Source organism: Marmota marmota, unplaced genomic scaffold (genome assembly GCF_001458135.2).
Source record: "Marmota marmota marmota unplaced genomic scaffold, marMar, whole genome shotgun sequence".
NCBI lineage: Eukaryota > Metazoa > Chordata > Mammalia > Rodentia > Sciuridae > Marmota > Marmota marmota.
The window spans coordinates 42,620,788-42,640,889 of record NW_026000016.1 but is presented as its reverse complement, the minus strand read 5'-3'; the positions used below and the strand labels follow the sequence as shown (position 1 = coordinate 42,640,889).

At 37.9% G+C, this 20,102-nt stretch overlaps 1 long non-coding RNA gene across 4 annotated transcripts in view; it reads left to right on the top strand.

Moving 5' to 3' along the window:
* The first annotated feature begins 4,640 nt into the window (after positions 1-4,640).
* The window catches only part of LOC125618520, a 39,332-nt gene continuing 23,870 nt past the window's right edge, over positions 4,641-20,102 (top strand). For all 4 annotated transcript variants that reach the window (XR_007349857.1, XR_007349855.1, XR_007349856.1 and 1 more), the window contains exons 1-2: positions 4,641-4,775; positions 5,678-5,782. This is a non-coding gene — a long non-coding RNA (uncharacterized LOC125618520). The remainder of the gene's footprint in view (positions 4,776-5,677; positions 5,783-20,102) is intronic.

Sequence of the window (20,102 nt, the reverse complement as noted above, 5' to 3'; positions counted from 1 at the left end):
TAGCCCTTGGCAAGTTGTCAAAACTCTCCAGAACTCAGTTTGCTCATTTAAAAGTCAGCGTGGATAGTACCCAACTCAAATATTTGCTATCAATATTAAAGTAAAAACAAAACACACAAAAAAAATTTAAAAAGCCCCTCCACAAGACATTTCCACTTTCTCGTGCTCTCTTTCTAGAATTCTTTCAAGGATCTTAGAACTCTGCTTACTTTCAACTCCAGCACATGTTTTGTTCTCAAGTTTCTGGTCCCTTCCTTGTTTTTTGTAGCTTCCAAGTTTTATTTTTACAGTTGAATCTTACCCTTCACTCTGCCATTTTCCTTTCCATGTCTGTTTCTTGACTGGTCAAGTGCTCTTTTTCTTTTTAAAACAATTGTTTCTTCTCAAAAGAGTTCTCAATTCCCATTGGTTATAACTCCTAGGAAATTAAGTACAAAATTTGATCCTGGACGACGACGACATTCTTAAAGTTAAATCACTTTGTTTCATGAAACAATTCTATCCTGGTCATGTTCAGTATTCTTGCTCTGCTTTCTAAGACATGTCATAGCTATTGGGTGTCACCAAAATGTTCCCATCACTGCAGCATAGAAAGTGGTAGTAAGAGTCAGGCAGAAAGAAACATAGGAAATTTGCTAAGTTTGGTAAATAAAATTCTCTATTATATAGTTCTATCTTCTCTTTTTCTGCTTCTTCTTTTTTTTCTACTCCCTCTCACATTGTTATGCAACCTCTGATTTCAAGAAGTAATATGTGCTTCCTTCATTTCAATTTTCTGATTTCATTTTTGATCTTATTTGGTCACAATTTAAATAGTAAAAAGTCTCACTAAAATCCTCCATAGATTTTTTTTTTTTTTTTTTTTTGAGTACGGGGAATGGAACCCACGGCTGATGCATACTAGGCAAGTTCTCTACCATTGAACCCTACAACATCCTCCCCACATATCTTTAACAGTGTATTTCCATTTCCAAATTCATTCCTTTAATAGTATAATATATACCTTGAATACCATGCATAATTTTAATAATACTAAACTTTTAACATTTATTCAACTTTACACATTTACTAGAGTTTCTTTATTCCCTCTTAGGAGTTTGACATATTCACTCCTCATCTCTTGTTTTTGCTGAAGAAATGCTGTCCTTTATTTGGAAAGCTATTATCTATTTTACAAATGAAAAAAACTGAAGCTCCAAAAAGTTAAACTTTCCCCAGTTTACATAGCTATAATTTTGTGGGGCTGGAATTTAAGCTCATGCCTATCAATTTCATAACCCAGTACCCACCAAGTAAGATACCCTCAGAGATGGCACTCTACCAGAGGCAAGCCTGGAGCACAGGGAAAGAAGAATGCTCCTCCCAGACGCCCTCCCAGAGTATCCCTGGCACAGTGAAGAATGTGCATCACCTTGTGCTCACTCTTCCTTCACTAGGCTCTGTCCAGGTCTCAGGACCAGGCACAGTGGAAACCTGACCTCTTTGAGAAATAGTTGGAGTCATTGTAGCTATGAAGAGTCAATCAACAGCAGAAGAGAGAAAATGTGGTTCTGGTCAGTCTATTGTGAACCTTCTGTTGGGTGTGTGGGAGACCTCGCCTTTTGGCTTTATTTCCCCCACCGCGTTTCTCCAGCTGAACTTAAGTTTGTCTTTTGAAAAGAACATCACGTAATCCCTTACCCCTCCCCCTCCTCTCCCAAGGGGCCAAGCCAAAGGGCGCCAAAGTCAAAAGTTTCTCAACCAATCCCCGCTGGCCACAGTGTACGCTTGCCCAGTCCTGAGTCACCCAGCCAATCAGCACCGGCTACGTCACCAAAGCAACCCTTCTTAAGCGGAAGCTGGCAGGCTCATTCCAGCTGCCGCTCTCTCCCTCTCCTTTTCTTCCCCTTCCGGCAGCCCCCCATCCCCCCAAAAAAATCTCTTGGTTGAATTTCCATGTCAGGTGAGTCACTTACCTTTCACCTTCAAATATTCATGATTCTAAATGCATAAAAGCCAGCATCCAGGATCCTGTCAGGAAAAATCCTCACCTCATTTGACCTAGATAAACTTGAATGTGTTTTCCACAATCATCCTGTATCTGTAAGCTTTTGTTTAGAAATTCAGCCAGAAGCATAAATATTCACATTCCAAAAAAGTACATGAATTCAAATACTCAAATAGTTTAGGAGCCCTGTTCATATTCAAAGCCATTTCTTCCTCTGTTGGGGGTGGGGGTGGGGGGAGATGGGAGGGGGGATATGGCCAGGTGCTGTCATTCCAGTTGGGGACACAACAGGGAAAAATTGTTCCACTCCTTCACCTCATTTAGTTTATATTCTAGCAAGGCGAGAAGACATTTTAAAAATAATAAAATAATAGTATAAAAAGTACACTTTAAAATTAAAAGGTGATGAGTAATGTGAGAATGCTTGGAAGGAGGGGAGGCGGGGCAGGTGGTTTAATCAAACATGGTGGGCCTAGCTGTGTAGTTGAAATTTCAGCAAAACTTGAAGAAGGAGAGAAGTTGGTCAAGGTGCTATTTGGAGTATGATAGACTACATTCTTGTGCAAAACATATTTGACATCTCTTATTGATTAAGTCCCTGACTAATTGACATCAGAATTGACCACAGTTTTTAGCTAAAGAAATGTGAGTGAACTAATGTACCATTTCTAAGAAGCTTTAAGAGCCAGGTTCTTTTATGTTTTTCTATATTTCCTTTTTCTACCATGAGACTGATAATGTTCAGATATTGGCTGTTCTTTCAGCCTGGGTCTAAGACTAGCTCAACTTTAATCAATGAACACATACGTAACACTGGCAAAATATAGATCTTTGTTTTTATACATCGCACAGACACAGAGTTCTCTCAAGTTGCCTGGAATGTAGGAAAGAGTTTCCAGGAAGAGAAGACAATTTAAGCCAAGGCCTGAGGCTGGATCATGATTAAGGAACAGAAATAAGTCAGAAAAGTAGAAGCAGAGCCAGGAGTGGGAGATTAAGAGAAGCCTTCAGAAAGGGAACCACATCAGCTAGTGCCTCAGAGCCCATGGGAGGGGATTTGGGATTTGTCTGGAAAAAAAAAAATGGTGAGTCATTGTCAGATTTGGGTAGGAGCATGAAATGATCTAACTCCAGTGTGCCAAGGGTGACTCACTTAATTAAGGTTAGTTAATACTATAGGAGAGAAGAGATGGCTGTGGCTTAGACCATGGGTAAGAGCAATAGCAGAGGTCATGAATCAGGAGAAATCATTGAATTTTAAAAATTTGATCTTCTCGGTGCTTGGCCTTGTAGCTAGAGGTCCTGAGTGGTACCTGTCATGTCTCCAGGGGGTCTGTTCATCATGGCTGAATAAAGCAATAGTTTGCCTAGAGTACCTGAGCACAGTGAAGAGACAAAAGGACAAGGCAGGTGGTCTAGGGCTCAGGGCAACGCTGAAGGTACAAACAAACCCAAAGTTTAGCAAGAAACTGGAATAAATGTGTAAGGATTGAACCATCACATGTTTGGAAAGCTAAAGGAAAGCCATATTGGTATAGAGTTGGCCCGGAAGTCACTGTGGGCCAAAGACTCACCTATACCCACCAGGACTCACCTTTCCCTACCAGAACTTGCCCAATCCATGAGATACTAAGATGTCATAGTTATAAAAGCTCTGGATTCCACCTCTGCTACTCTACAGCATAGAAATTCCCAGCAGCTTTGGTGTCAAAGCCAATATGACTTGTCCTTGGTTGTCTAATCTCAAATAGAATAAGCATCCTTCCAAAAATCCTTTTTTTGGGAAGCTCATGATTTCTCTCATGATCATTCATTCAATTCACACGCATCACACTGGGGATATAGCTCGGTTGGTAGAGAGCTTGCCTCGCGTGCACAAAGCCCTGGGTTCAATCCCAAGCACCACACACACACACACACACACACACACAAACAAACAATTCACAAGCACTAACCAGTAACTATAATTACACCTAGTCTAGGGGCTGGAATTAAGCACATAAACTTGGGGGGGGGGAACCCTGCTTACCTATCTTGAGAAGTTCTCTATCAAATGTGAAGCCAATATGTGAATTACAAATGATAGCACAGGAGAGTAGAGAGACCCCAGTGGATACCCCTGCAAGGAGGAAAGACCTCTCAAGGAGTCAGTGGCTGAGTAGTTCCTACAAGACAAGGAGGAATTTGCTGCTACAACATAAGGAGGACACATCAAACCAGAATGGATGTCTGAGGTCACCCTCATCATCGTGTGAGCCCTTACTTATAGAGATTTTACAAGCAAAATCCAACAGAAAACTGAAAATCAATGTTTTGCCATGTCATTGACACCCACCTTTTATATTCTCTGTATTCTTTTTAGAAGTACCATTTTCTTTATCAATGACTATGTCAATCATTTCACCTTTTCCCATTTATCTACCACCAGAAACCGAATTCTCCATTAGTACTTGTACTTAGTGCATAGAATCCAAAATGTTAACTTTGGAAAACACCAGAAAATAACACCAGAAAGCACCACCCCCGCCATCAATCCCATCAAAAACCTACTTCCTGACCTGTGCTGCTTCTGCAGACTTTGATGTGGCATGAACACCTTTTCCCCTCCCACCTTTTTCTTGCTCTTGAATAAGGTTCTGAAGAACTTCCTCTTAGTCAGAATTTCTCTTCCCCTGTGTCAGTTTTAGTCCTATTGACTGATCACCATAAGTGCTCCAGGACTTGAGGAGGCTCTCTGTGTCCTTAACTGCACTCTTTATCCCCATGTCACCTGAACCTTGACTTACAGGTATTTATCTCATTTTGTTATTTCTAATACAATTTATATATCAAGAGGATTTTTTAAAAATCAGTGCATTCTAGGAGTCACTTCAGCAACCATTTAGGTTTATTTCATTCTTTAAAGTAGTTAACTTCCCTCCTTTCTAGATGAGCTTTTAATCTTCATGTTTCACAGCACAGCTGTTTCTTAACACTGTTCCCTGGAATAGAGAAGAATGAGCAAGACTTCTGATTTGTGGATTATTTATATTAATGTCATCTACTTTTAAGAGAAAAATCACTATAGGTTCAAAATCACTATAGGTTCAAAATCTCTATAGGTTCAAAGTTTTCAAGTTTTTAAAATTTTTTAAGTTTTTTTTTTTTTAGTTGTAGATGGATGTAATACCTTTATTTTATTTATTTATTTTTATGTGGTGCTGAGGTTCAAACCAGGTGTCTCACATGTGATAAGCAAGTGCTCTACCACTGAGCAACAACCCCAGCTCCAAAGTTTCCAAGTTTTTGAGACACTAGTTTTTGAGAAGAAAGCATCTTCCACTGTTTTTACCATCTGTCCTCCTTGGCCCACTCTCCTTTCAATTAAAGGGACCCCTTTTCTCCCTTTCTCTTAATTTTACATTGGAAAACTCATTCTTAGCATTTCTTCAGGAACCAAAACATATCAAGTTTCCCTTTACTCATTTTAACACACATGAGGTTGTGTTTGTGTGTATAACATAACTCAACCTAATGAGCATTTCCTAAACATCTTTAGTAAATTCCAGTGAAACTAGTAACATGGATGGTATTGTGTACACTGATGAGTCACAGTTTGGACTGTGAGTTTTCAACTGTATTTATATAATCTCAAATGCCAGAGATTTCAGTGGTTATCTTTTCTTTTATATCTTTCACATCTTACTACAGATATAATGAAAAAGATGAATTTGGGATGCTTGGATTCACGATGCTAGAAAAGATGAAGATTGTCAAAAAAGCTGAGAAGAACCAAAAGAATGATAGAAACCACAGGTGTGTGAAAACAAAATGAGTGTTGTTAACTTTCTAATAAGCACACAGATGTTCGGATGTTGAAATCTCCTTTACCTTGCAATAACATTTTAAATAGTAATCGTTTTTCGATTGCTTTGCTCTTAAAAATGTGTCAAATGGGAAAATTTCTTTGTCTAGTTGTAATAATTATAATGCATTTTACACATATCCCCACCAACACTCACAAATGCACGAGTTTTCACTTGTCTTAATAAACAGAAACATAAAATAGGTTGAATAATTTATTACAATTATATGCCAGATTTAACATATACCTGAAAATAAATAGTGATCAAGCTCACTTCAGACACTGGCAAATATTTAAATCTGCAAATCACACTCTGGATACTTGTAGGACTATTTCTATCACCCTTGCCCCCACCCCTTGAAAACTTTCCCACATCTTTCCAAAAAAAAAAACAACTTCTCATATTTCTTTTCAGGTCCTGACACTCTCTCATCTTTCAATCACTTCCATGAAATCACTTCCATGAAAAATTTCCAATCCAGGTCTTATGTTTAGCCTCATGGTTTGGTAGAAAGAGCCTGAAGCAGGAGTGTGAAGCTCCCCATCCTGGTCTGATGCTACATTTTCAACACTATTCCTACAGTAATGACAGTAGCATCATCCTGTTCTTTAGATCACTTAACCTGTCATTTGCTGGGCATAGAACCAAGTTTTATATGCATTAGTTTTTTTCCGTCTTCATAACAATCCAATAAAATCTCATGCTACCCATTTTAGAGCTAATTAAACTAAAGCACAGAGAGGTTAAGCAATTTGTTCAAAGTGACAGGGCCAGTAACTAATATAGCAGGGACTTGAACAAAAGTATTCATAATTCCAAAGAAAATCATCTAAGTTGCTTTATTAGCTCTGTGCTCTGTGACCCTGCAATTTCCCTTTCCTCGTTTGGAAAACTAGCAACTATCAGGGCAGTGTCCTGCCTATTCCCTGCAGTTGGGAAGATTCAGTATTTGACATACACTAGGTGTTAGAATGTCCAATCTGTCATCCTGTAAATGTCTTTCATATGCAGTTTTGTAAAACCTTATTCTGATGGTAATCCTGCCCAGAAGGCCCCTTCTATTTTCACCCACTTAAAAATCCTAAATCCAGGACCTAGGTCTAAAATAAATTTTATTCCTGTATCCAGCTTTTGATTCCTATTAAGACCAGGTTTTTCTGCTTTCCAGGTTTCAGAAGCTGCATTTTCTAGTTGCTCTGTGCTTAAGTATTAGAATATATTTCTATGTTCAGCTGCACTGGCTCCATGTTTGTGAAATTTTAGTTTCAATTCTCAGAAGCTTCACTTCCTTTCCACTTCTTAGGTGTGAAGCGCTACCCAGGGCTGAGGCCAGACAGCTCCCCCCCTCTCTCAGAGAAGAGACCCATCTGCAGAAACCTTTTGTTCTCCTTTCCCTTTGCTTTCCCTCCATTCAATTCTGTGCAGCTTTCCCTCCTCTTGGCTTGTGTGGGATTCGGACAAAGCCCTCTCTCATGAAGTGCTAATCTTCTTCAGCCAGGTTCTCTCTATAGTAGCTCTCTTGCTTCAACCTCTTATTTACCCTCAACTACTGTCTCCATTTTCCCTTGTTATCTTTACCACCACAACCAGGATTCTAGATTTTTTATTCCTCCCACACATACACTTCAAAAATACCCCTTCTTCCTGCTTTCTTTCCTCTTTCCCAGACCCAAGCGCTTCCCTGCATTCAGGCAGATTGATGGAACCTGCTATCAGACCCTTTCATCCCAAGGCCTGAAGAGGGCACAGCTATTTCTAAATCACTCTCCTTAGAACAAGCTGTGGGGAAATGTGTCCCTTAAAGGTTACAAACAGCATCAGGTTGACAAGGGACTTACTGTCTACACCCAAATCACTTCTCAACAGTACAGCAGCTCAAATGATGACAACCTCACTCTCAGCTGGAGCATATTTGGGGCTATACCCTGTGAAAGTCAGAGCCCTTCCATTTTCTTAACTGAATAGTATTTATGATTAGTCACTCAGTGCACGCTGATTTCTCTCCCTTGGCTACTGCTACTTTTTTCCTCTTTCTTATTACTTCTCCTTACTTGTTGTTTTTCTCTACTGGGTTCCCCCAAAACTAAGCACCTTAATCCTTGAATGTTTTCTGGGACTTGTAATACGACTGCAAATTTCCCTCCATATTCCTTAGTTAAGACTGATTTGTTGTACATTAATTGGAGTTTTTTTTTTTTAATTATAAAAGAGGAACTTGTTGTCCAAAATCCCTCTATAATCTAGAAGAAGAACTCTTGGGGCAATTGCTTTGCTGTGCCTTAGGGACTGGACCTTCTTCCAGGACATCCTGTCTCATTACACACTCTGCCAAGAGGAGGTGTGTGTCCCTGGCTCTTGACCTCTTTTTGTTTTCCATCCCATATCCTTCAAGACTTGGCTAGGAGAAAAAAAAAAAGAAATACATATTTATACATATGTGTGTGTGTGTGTGTGTGTGATTTGAACTGAGAATTAGGGCTTATCAAATATGGAATGTCCAGTATAGTTATAATTGGGGGGGGGGAAGACAGAAGGAACTAACAGCATAGAAGTTGACTAAAGTAGAACTTCACTTTTTTCAGTTGAAAGATTTTTAAAGGTGCTCTTGGGAGGTTGTGTTCCCTCCGCCACACACTGGGTATTTTACCGCTTAGCCTACAACCCCAGCCTTTTCTTTGGAGACAAGGTTTCACTACTTTGCTGATGCTGGCCTTCAGCTTATGATCCTATTGCTTCAAAAGTCTCTTCATTGCCTCTGAAAGACAACATTCTTAAAAGGCATTTTTTAGTAAAAGTTTCTGAGTTTTATATCTCATCCCAATCAAAATATCTCTTAATATTGTGATCACTTGCAAAGATACAGATGTAACCCCCAAATACAATATTCTTCTGTGATAATATATGCATTAATCTGGGATGTGTGTGTGTGTGTGTGTATGTGAGTGTGTGTGAGTGTGTGTGTGTGTGTGTGTGTGTGTATAGTACCGGACATTGAAACCAGGGGTGCTTAACCACTGAACCACATCCCCAATCCTTTTATATTTTATTTAGCGACAGGATATCTTAAGTTGTTTAGGTGGTGAAGTTGACCTCAAATTTGTGATCCTCCTGCCTCAGGCTCCCAAGCTGCTGAGATTACAGGTGTGCACCACCATGCCAGGCTGTTTTTTTTTTTTTTTAAGAGAGAGAGAGAGAGAGAATTTTTTAATATTTATTTTTTTAGTTTTCGGCGGACACAACATCTTTATTTGTATGTGGTGCTGAGGATTGAACCCAGGCCGCATGCATGCCAGGCAAGCGCACTACTGCTTGAGCCACATCCCCAGCCCACCAGGCTGTTTTAATAAGGCAATATGTTGAAGTGATACAAATTAGAAAACAAAAATTGAATATGAGTTTTTTCTGGCATTTATCCTTTAGCAATATATTTTTTAACTCAGCAACAATTATTAAAGCTTATATAAGACATTAGCACAGGAATTTGAAAATACTAGAATTGCATAAAATTTAAACTACTTTCCTAATTTGCATCATATTTTGACAATTATTTTGTGATACTTTTAAAAATAAAATGTATTTATTAAATCTTTAAGATGAGTTTCTGGCAGATTATCACTTTGGAACAATCCCATACATGGAAATGCTTCTCAATAAATGGCAAGTTGCAGTTAATAAAAGCTTACAAGTCATGAAAATTTAATGTGCAACATATTAGTGTGGTTATTCTCTTAAGTAGTTAATTGATTATCAAGTAAGTGTTGTTATGGCAGTCATTCTAAAACTGCTGTGATAGCAAATATTTTGAAACTGTATTAGTCAGACAATTCATTTGATATATGAAAGGTTTCAGTACTTTAGGCTCTCCTTTAATGATGCAAATAACATATTTTGGGTTGAATTTCATGACCACATATAAGAATTAACGGATGGCACTAGTCAATTTTTCAGGTATTTCAAGCAGCCGTTATTTTCAGAATTTCTATCAGAGTGGGCATTATCTATCTAAAGCCCCCTGTGCCCTCCCATATTCTGATTTATGTAGACATATGTGGTTAGAGGAAGCCTTTCCACATTCAACTCCAAGGAGACAAATATCAGCCAATCAGTACTTTCAATTCTTGGCCACAGATACTGGTGTGCCGTGATAATGTGACCTAACCCTGCTCCCTCAGTTATTCTCAGTTTTTGAACAATGTGTATTACAGTAGACATAATGCCTAAAATCAGTGAGGCAACCCACCTGAAATTAAAGCCAACTCACAGAGGACTCGCAAGACCTAGAAATCCTTAGAGAGCCAGGTGAGACCCACTGTGATGAGGCTGGCTCTCCCTCTGCATTTACATTTATGTGAACCAACAAATGATCCTTCTTTTAAAAAATGGTTTGTTTGTTTTTTCTTGTTTGCAACCTAAAAAAATGTATACTTTTGGGCTGAGGATGTGGCTCAAGCAGTAGCGCGCTGGCCTGGCATGCGTGCAGCCCGGGTTCAATCCTCAGCACCACATACAAAAGATATTGTGTCCACCAATAACTAAAAAAATAAATAAATATTGAAATTCTCTCTTTCTCTCTCTCTCTCTCTCTCTCTCTCTCTCTCTCTCTCTCTAAAAAAAAAATGTATACCTGAGACATCTCCTGTGTGCTTAGAATTCTCCTAGGGAAACCACAGGAGCTACATGGTACCCAGTCTCAAGAACTTTATTTTTAAAGTGCCATGATCTGTACAATGCTAGCTTTTACTATGGAAGTGATATAGAATTCAGATCTAAATTACTTAATACTGAAGATGCTCAAACACAAAAATGTTCAATAGAAAAGAGATCAAGGATGGCTAATGCTTTCTCATCAAGAATGGCTAATGTTTTCTCATCAAGAATGGATGATGAAGTACCTTGTCAGGTCTGGGTCTGGAAAAATGGGTGGGATTTGGATACAACGAGGACCATGTAAATAGAACAGAAATTGCCATGGGGTACCTGTGGGCTAGTGCAGCTATGACTAAAGCATGGAGATCTATCTTGGAAGAGAGTAGGAAAAGTCAACTGGGTTATCTTCAGTAGTCTGAATTCTAAATAAAGAGTGTAGAAAAATCTTGCATTCGGCTAAATATTTATCTCAGTTTATAATACCAGTATAAATATTTATCTCAGTTTATAAATCTCAGTTTGAAAGATTGTGAATCAGAACTAGGCAGACTAGTGGGAGGGGAAAAAAAACACACATTGAGGAATTTTGAATAACATTGATGGCTATGAGTCATGACAAAAAGAGAAGTTGAAGATGACTAGGAATGGGAGTCTGATTATGTAAAAAAATGATATAATTATGAAAAGAAACTTTTAAAGAATATAAATATAAATGGCTTTCTTTTAAACAAACTGTGAGGGAAACCATGTCAAAATAATCAAGTGGAAATATCTAGTAAGCAATGAAAAAGTTAGACTAAAATTACTTAGGAAATAAAACTGAAATGCTATTAATAGCTCCTAATTAATTTAGCTTATTCTCCATATCAATCACTGTTTAAGTTCTTGATTTAATTGAAGAGAAAAAAAGCATACAAATACAGTACAGCCTCCTGAATGGAACAAAAATGGGACATCTCTGGATCTGATAGCCTGAGACCATAGTCACTTAAGGACTCCTAGGAGAATGGGTGTCGCTCATTTTGTACCCATGTCTCATTCATTCAAGATTAAAAATCAGAAATTTCTCCAAAGGAAAGTCAAAGGGATGTTGTGGGAGCTGGAGGAAAGAACACCAGGCACGAGGGACAAAAGGTGATTGTTCCAGTAATGGTAACAGCTGAACTTCACCCAGTGCTCTCTTCGTCATGTGTTGTACAACTGATTCATGTTCTCACAATGAATTTCTGATTTGAGTCTCGTAATTGGTTTGATAGTGCTTCCAAAGCAAATGACCACAAACTGAGTATCTTAAAACAACAAAAATTTCTTTTCTCACATTTCCAGGGACCAAAAGCCAGAAATTAGCGTTGCAGCAGGGTGGTCTTCCCAGAAGGGCTGGAGGCTCTAGTGGGGAATATTCGTTGCCTTTTCCAGCTTCCAGTGACGGTTGGCATTCTACAGCTTCTTTTTTTCCCCATGTTTTCATTAGTGCATTATAATTATACATAATGGTAGGATTAATTGTTACAAATTCATACATGAACATGAGATAATAATTTAATTTGGCCAATATTCCATGACTTTTTTGGTTTGTGCCTCTGTCTTCACATCATCTTCCCTCTTCTATGTCTCCCCTTCTGCTTCTTGTAAGGACATTTGTCATTGGATTTACATCCCATCTGCATAATCTAAGATGATCCTATCTCAAGATTGTTAAATTAATTACACCTGCAAAAAAAAAAAAAACCCTTTTCACAAATAAGATCACATTCATGAGTTAGTGACTGGGACAGTTACCTGAATTTTGGAGAACACTGTTCAACCCATTATAGTACTGTGCCATCTTAATTATAAAGAAAGTAAATTAAAGCTTGTAAAAGTTTATGAACCTGCTTGGTCTCACCACTATTAAGCAAGGATAGAGCCACATTCAAGGCAAGGCTAGGCTAGTCTGTCTAACTCCATCATCTGGGGATCTAAGCCACTATACCATGGCATGATAGACAGAGGATAGGAAAGGAAATACTGTGAAAGAGTAATCAACATCAGAGATCCAAGAGAAAGGGATTCTACTAACAGAGAAAACATCTCTTCACCACAGCTGGCTATGGATGTCACCAGTTTTTTAATGAGAAGACATCAAGATCACGTGAATTCATTGATTTTTTTTTAAATCTGAATTGTTTGGTAAACCATCCACATTTAAATTCACAGTATGAGATGCCAATCTTTCAGTTGTATTTATCTTAAGTTTTCCACTGAGAGATCAGCCCCTGGCATAGACAGGCCTCACCCACTACAGCTTTAGTCAAGAGTGTGGTCCACAGGAAAGGAAGGCTCTTTGCAAAGTGGCACCTTGACAACAAGAATCCATCCTGAATAAACCAGGTCCTATATCCATCCACGGACTGATGCCTCGTTACATTACACAGTGTTACACTTCAGGTTGTGATTGTGTGTGTGTGTCTGTGTACATAGGATGGGTGCACATATGTGTTTTCCTCTCCAATTAGATGGTTAAGATTCTTAAAAGCTTACTTCTATCCCCAGAGTGTAGCATAGTACATTTCCTATAAGATAGGACCAGTCAACATTTTCTGAAAGACTGATTTCTTCATCTATCACCAGGTATTTTTTACATGCACTTATCATGGAGCATATGGGTTTCACATAAAACAAAAGGCAACATCCCCATCCACCTAGAAGTTATGGTGTAGTTGGCCTTTCATTTGTCCTTCTCAAAATCCATACTTTCAAATGTAATATTCTCCAAAGATCAACCACCTCTATATGACTATAACCCTTTTCAGGTCCTACTTTAATTTTAAAAAGAAATATTATAGTGCACTTGAAATTAAGTTTGATTGCATTACTAGGAACAGAGGTGTTACAAATTCAACTTAAAATTAGAAGGATCATATTTATAGTTGAAGTTGATTAATTTCACAAGACAATTCTATTTTAATTTTTTTCAGTTTTGTTATGTGAAGTTCATTTTACATTTCTTAAGTTTGTTCTTATCTATTTTTTTATATTGTGTAGTAGACTTTGACTTTATTTTAATCATTCAGTATTGGTTCACTAATTCCTATTCATGAAAAGTCACACAATTTCCTTTTTAATTTTTTTTTTAGTTGTACGTAACACAATACCATAAAAGGTTCGTGCAAGGCAAGAGCTCTACCTCTGAGCCACAATTCCATCCCCTCCTTTTATACTAGACAGTAGTTACATAGTAGTGTCTTACTTATTTTTATTTTATTTTTGTATTATCCTTCTTTTCTCAATAGTAAAATCAATTCAAACCAGAAGATGTTTTCTTAAGGAATGGTAATATTGACTGTGAATTAATGTCTCAAACATCATTATTGCAAAATTCCAGTAAATATAACATTACATTATTAATAATGAGTGTACCTTTACAGGACATGGTCAGTCACAGAATTCCATGCCAACCTGCTAGGTGATTATATTTGGGGGAATTTCATTTCTCTTGTCAATGCTATCTAAGCCCGCTTATAGAGACCCAGGCTAACCTTTTTCATGGTAAACATGCTATCACAATGTTCTCTTCTTAAAACATATATATGTTGATTGTTTTCCTGTTTTCCCATTATTCAACTACATGAGCTATTCCCTTCCTAAATTAACATACCAGGAGATCTTCTTTGACCACCCCCCTCCCATGTTATATATCCCCTTTCCCCAAACACCTTGCTTTATTTTTCCCATATGCTTTCCCTACTTAAAACCATCCTGGTCACATCTCTGCTTACTTGCATTACCTGCTTTCATCTTTGTTATTAAATTATTCTCAAAGTAAAGACCTATGCCAGGCACATACTAGAGTCTCAATAAAAACTTACTGTATGAATTAATGGATAATTTAATCCAAACTCTTGTTTACAATTAAAGTCCTGTGTTAATCTCAGGCTAATAGTAGACAGAGTGCACCTTTGCAAATATTGAAAAGATCTATAAGGAGCAAAGAAGGCTTAAAGGGCATCTTACAGGCTTAATTTTCATTTCTAGGAGGATTTTTTTTCTGTAGGTCAAACATTTCCCTGGAAATCTTATAGTTCTTTTTAATATTTCAAAAGGTAACAGTGTCAATTTTAATATTTCAGAAGAATAAGTTTCCAATAAAAGAATAAGGTTACCACAGTATTTGTAAGAGACATCACATTTTGAATTCAAATTTCTAATAAGAATCGGTGATACTTTTGGTTAGTCACAATCAATTAGAAATGTATCATCAAGCATGATGCCCACCTCTGTAACCAAATGAAGGTCTTCTCATTCACTTCTAGATTCTTTGCCAAACTATGAGTTGTTGTCTGACAATTGTAAATCAACTATTGTATTGTTATTGCCGAGACTGACAAACAGATTTAGCCTGTGTTTCTGTACGTATTCTGTGCATTTTCTGAAGCAGGATCTGTGTTCATATTCTTTACATCTTGATTCTCTGCAATAACCACAATCTCTCAGCATAGAAGTTTATCTTTCTCTGCACAAAGGAATGGTCAAAAATAATTGCCAGTTATTTCTTTTGTTCAGGCACTGTGTTTGAATCTAGAGAAGCAAAAACATGTAAGGAACAGAGCTGAGTGTCCAGGGAAGGCACAGCTGAGAAAACGATCTTTGGTTGTACAATACAGATGTCATAACCATAGAAATAGCAACACTGTAGTAGAACATCTGGCTGCATTTAACCCAGTCTGGTCAGGAGGTGGTAAAAAATACATGTTTAGTATGTTCCAGGTACTAGACCATCATTATCCATTATTTAAAAATGCATATCAAAAATGCAAACTACTCGACTTTAGATATTGCTTTTACTTACCTAAAAGGCAACTAGAATCTTTTTCCTGCCAATTCATGGATCTAGAGATAATATCAGAATGATTTTTTTTCAAGGACTATGGATACTGAATATAAATTTTTTTCCTATTCCTTTCCCCTGTTCTAGCCAGAGTAATAATGTTAGGTCATAGCTTCATTTATCCCCCCACACCTCCCTCTCCTCCCCCAACCAAGGATTGAATCCGGGGGCACTTAACCACTGAGCCACATCCCCAACCTGTTTTATTTTTTATTTTTAGACAGGGTCTTACTAAGTTGCTGAAGTTGGTGTTGGCTTTGGCTTTGAACTTGCAATCCTCCTGCCTTAACCTCCTGAGTCGTTGGGTTACAGGTGTGCACCACCGCACTTCTCTTAATACATGTTTTGAGGCCTTGTGCTATGTAAACATGTGAAGAATTGAGGCGATTCATCTCAGAGCCCTGGAGATAACTGCACCCCTGATCTCCTGAAGCATGTGTTCAAATTGGAGATACATGAACAAACACACAGGGTAATTTCAGCCAGCAATGAGAACTATGGACAATTCAAAGCAGGAAAAACTTATTTAGAGGTTGGGAAGGGCTACTTCAGCTAGGTGGTTCAAGAAAGCAGCCTTCCCAAGAGGGAGCTTGGGACTGCAGCCTAAAAGGTAGAGGGATACTGCAGGAAAGGAAGCATCAAGAGCAGAGATTCTGAGTCAAAAATAGGAATGCTGTGATGGAGTGATAGAAATAGGACTGGTGTGCCTGGGTTATGATAGAGAGGAAAGAAGGGTGTGTAGGGAGGGGAGAGAAAGAGACATGAGAAGATGGTGAAAAGGTGGGCAGAAATCAGTTCCATTTTTTATCCCAAATGTAGCAATGCATTACAACCATCTCAATAAGTGTGCAAACCTGATCCCTAATACCTGTATTCAATAAATAGTGTCAAGACAGTGGAGAGAGATAGAGGGGATACTCTTCAAAAATGACAATAGTTCCATCAGTTCCTTGGCATCCAACAAAGAAGCTTACTACACCCCCCTGTTGTTGATTGTCCCCAGGATGGTCACAGACCAGCTTGTCACTCCTCTGACATGAAAGCATAAGGATTGTCTGCTACCCTTAAACCCTGATGTTATCCAATGCCATTTTCCACATCTCTGTCACATTACTGGTCCTAAACATCATAGGTTTAGGGCAATCTGAGGTGATAAAAAAGCTTAGTTATGACCATGTCACTCATGGTCTGGGGGTTACCTATACACATCACCTGGAAATGAGACACTGGACTCCTCTGCAATTAGATCCCCCCAGACCCAGCCACAGATTCTGTTCCTTAACCTGGAAAACAGACAGGGATTAGATTAAGCACAGGAAACTCTTAGTTCTCAAAAATCAACAAAATCAGTTTTCCACCTCCTCTTCTTCTCTATCTTTGCTGTGCTGAGACACCTGTGTAATCTTAATGAGATGCATTGCACTTGTATCAAACCTTCCACAGAATGTATTGTGTGGTCTTTTCCCAGGACTCACATCCATTTCTATGGTCTGAATTGTAAAACTCAATAGCCAAGTAAAAATTCCAGTGTTCAGCTCTTCCTGTTGTATTATTTTTTCCTTGAGTAGATAAATGCCTAGGAAGTCATGCTGCAATAAAGCCAAAAATTGCAAGAACACATTGGAGGAAAACATATTAATATTTCAAAATAGTACACTATCATAGAGCTATATAGCCGGCCATCCCTCCAAAGGGGACCATTGATGAATGTCCCAATTTGAAAGGATATATTAATGTTTTTCAATATCTACTCTTTGAAAAACAGCAGTAATTTTATTCTTATAGACAGAGATACAAAAAACAGAAAGTAAGAAATAAAGGAGATAGCAACATCTCTAAAGCAATTTGTAGAAATGTGGTGAGGTCACATTTTCAGAAAATCCACTCTGTGCCCCATATTCAACTCACAATATGTTTTGGGCAATAGAATGTTATCCTCCTATGCAGAGTTAATAACTTACTAGTGTTCTCTTAAATCTATATACATGGCTCCAAGTCCTCTTCAAGCCAAGGTAAATCCTTTCTTGACTAGGATTAATATTCCCTAAATTCTTTTCTCAAAGAATTGGCCTACAACATAAGGTTTTCTTTGTGTTTCTAAGAGAGAATGACAATCAAAATAGTTGACAAATAATACTCTTTGCTTTTTCCTCTCTCACCAGTCATTGGGCTCTAATAATGAATGTGATGGGTGTAACTAATTTGTCACAGACAGTCAACACATTATCTTTGGAGTCGGGCACTTTCTCAAAAAAGGAAGCAGTTTAGTTGAAACTTTCTGTCTGGTTTCAATCTAAGAACTTTATATAATCCATTTCTAATTTAATTTTGGAACCAAACTGTAGAGTAGACATGATTATCTCCATTATACAGATAAGAAAAGTGTAGAACAACCTCACACAGTAAGAGAAAAAGCTGGCAGTTGAACCCATGTCTTTCTAACACCAAAGCTTACATTCTTCTTCCTCACTGAAAGACTGGATGTCTGTGGAAATGCTGAGATGAATCGGTTGTGAGCAGAAGAGATGATCCCACAATAAGTGAGAATATGGGAATCTGTCTGGAAATGTGCTAAAGGAAGGTAAATACAGAATTGATGTCTGAAGTCACCAGAGGTGTTCAAGTAGCAAAACTGGCATCTTATTATAACAATGGAAGACGGAAAGGATCTGAGATGAGGCAGTACATTTCTCAAATCTTCCCAAGATTTTCAGAAAATCCACTCTGTGCCCCATATTCAACTCACAAGATGTTCTGGGCAATAGAATGTTATCCTCCTATGGGAAGAAGATTTGAGAAATGTCTCTGAGAGATGGATGGAGACACTGCATAGCAAAAAGCCACCAGCTGAGCAACCCAAGGTGGCTTTCCCACTTTGACTTCTTGGTCCTACTGGGATCAGGGACCTTTCTTAACAGTATACATCAGTGTTAGTTTTTCTTGTTTGCTAAATTTTTTTAAATGTATAACAATTTTGTATAGAACAACTAATTCACGCTATGGAATGTTAATTAATCATATGATTAAGTCTGTATATTGTCTTAGTTCAGGCTGTTACAAACAATCACCATACATAGGGTAGCTAAAACAACAAATGGCTCAGCTCTGTAGATGGGGAAGGCGTCTACAAAGCCCTGTCTGGCCATGGCCTACCTGCTATATTGTGGACAGCTACCTTGGCAGAGGACAAAAAGACCTATCCTCCTTCTGTGTGTTCATGTGTGTCTCTTCCAATTTTGTCATTATTTATTCATTTAAAATGGACAAATAGTAATTGTTTACAATTATGAAATACAGTGCGATCTTTTTGTACATGTGTACATCATAGAAACAATAAACCAAGCTATTAAAAATTCTATCACCTCACCAACTTATTGTGTGTGTGTGTGTGTGTGTGTGCGTGCATGTGGGTAGTGAGAACATTTAAAATATATTCTTCCAACAATTTTGAGACATGCAATACATTATTATCAACTGTGGTCACTATGCAGTTACATAGGTCACTAAAACTTTTGCCTCCAAGCAAACTGAAAAGTTGTACACTTTTGCCCAACGTCTCTCCTTTTCCACCCCAACCTACAGCCTCTGGTAACCACTCTTCTACCCTCAGTTTCCCTACGATCAACTTTATGAAGTTCTGCATGTAAGTGAGATCATACCATATTAGTCTTTTCTGTGCCCAGCTTATTTCACTTACCAGAATGTCCTTCAGAAAATTAATATTATTGTGTGGGTACCACCCTTGTGACTTACTTCAATTACCCCCAAAAGTCATTGCCTCCAAATACCATCTCACTGGGAGTCAGCATTTCAAAGTGTGATCTTTGGGAAGACACAAACTTTCAGTCCATAACATATGCCAACCAAATACTAGTTATATTTTAATTAACTGTTCAGATATAACTACACTCTAGTCCTGTTCTTGGATGACAATCTTCCCTCAATGAGGTGAAACCTTTAGCCAGACATATTTTAGAAAAATATTTTAGTGTTGCTCCTGTCTAGTTTTTCTTTTGCTGCCTGTGCACACATGAACTGTTTTTATGTGGTTTACACTGGACAACCTTCTGCATTGTTTCATCGTAACTGGGCATTTTCCTATGTCTGTCTGAATGTGTTAATTATAGGGAGCTCTCGATCCTTCAGTCTGTGATTACCAGTGCTCTTCAACTATGGCATTTCCCTAGGTTGATTTTTATTGTTGTTTGCTTTTCTACTTTCTACTACATAAATCTTTGCAGATGTGGGGACCTGAGAAGGCACATTCTTACACAAGTGCAGTGGGAATCACCTCTTCACATACTATTATTTTAAGCAAGATTTTGTATGCTGGTGTGAATTTTATGAATTTTGATAAGACAAGAACAACTTCTGGATTAATGTGTCCTCCATAAATCCTGCAATAAGAAAGAAAAGGAAAGAAAGAAGGAGAAAGGGAAAGAAAAAAAAGAAAGAAACGGAATGGAATGAGGGAAGAAGAGGGTGATAAAACCCTGTAAATTTTTCCTGGTGTTTATCATCAAATATTTCTTACACCTACAATAAGCGTAATTACATAAGTCTGTGTTTTAATTCTTTAGAATTTGCTATTTAATCATTGCATACCAACTTATTTATAGGCAATACAAACACACACAAAATTAAGTTAGAATATAGACCTGAACCAATGTTTATTTTCATTCTTTCAAAATTATTATTTACTTTTAGATTAAATTTTCATTCTATGATGATGGAAAGAATAAAAAGCTATCTTTCT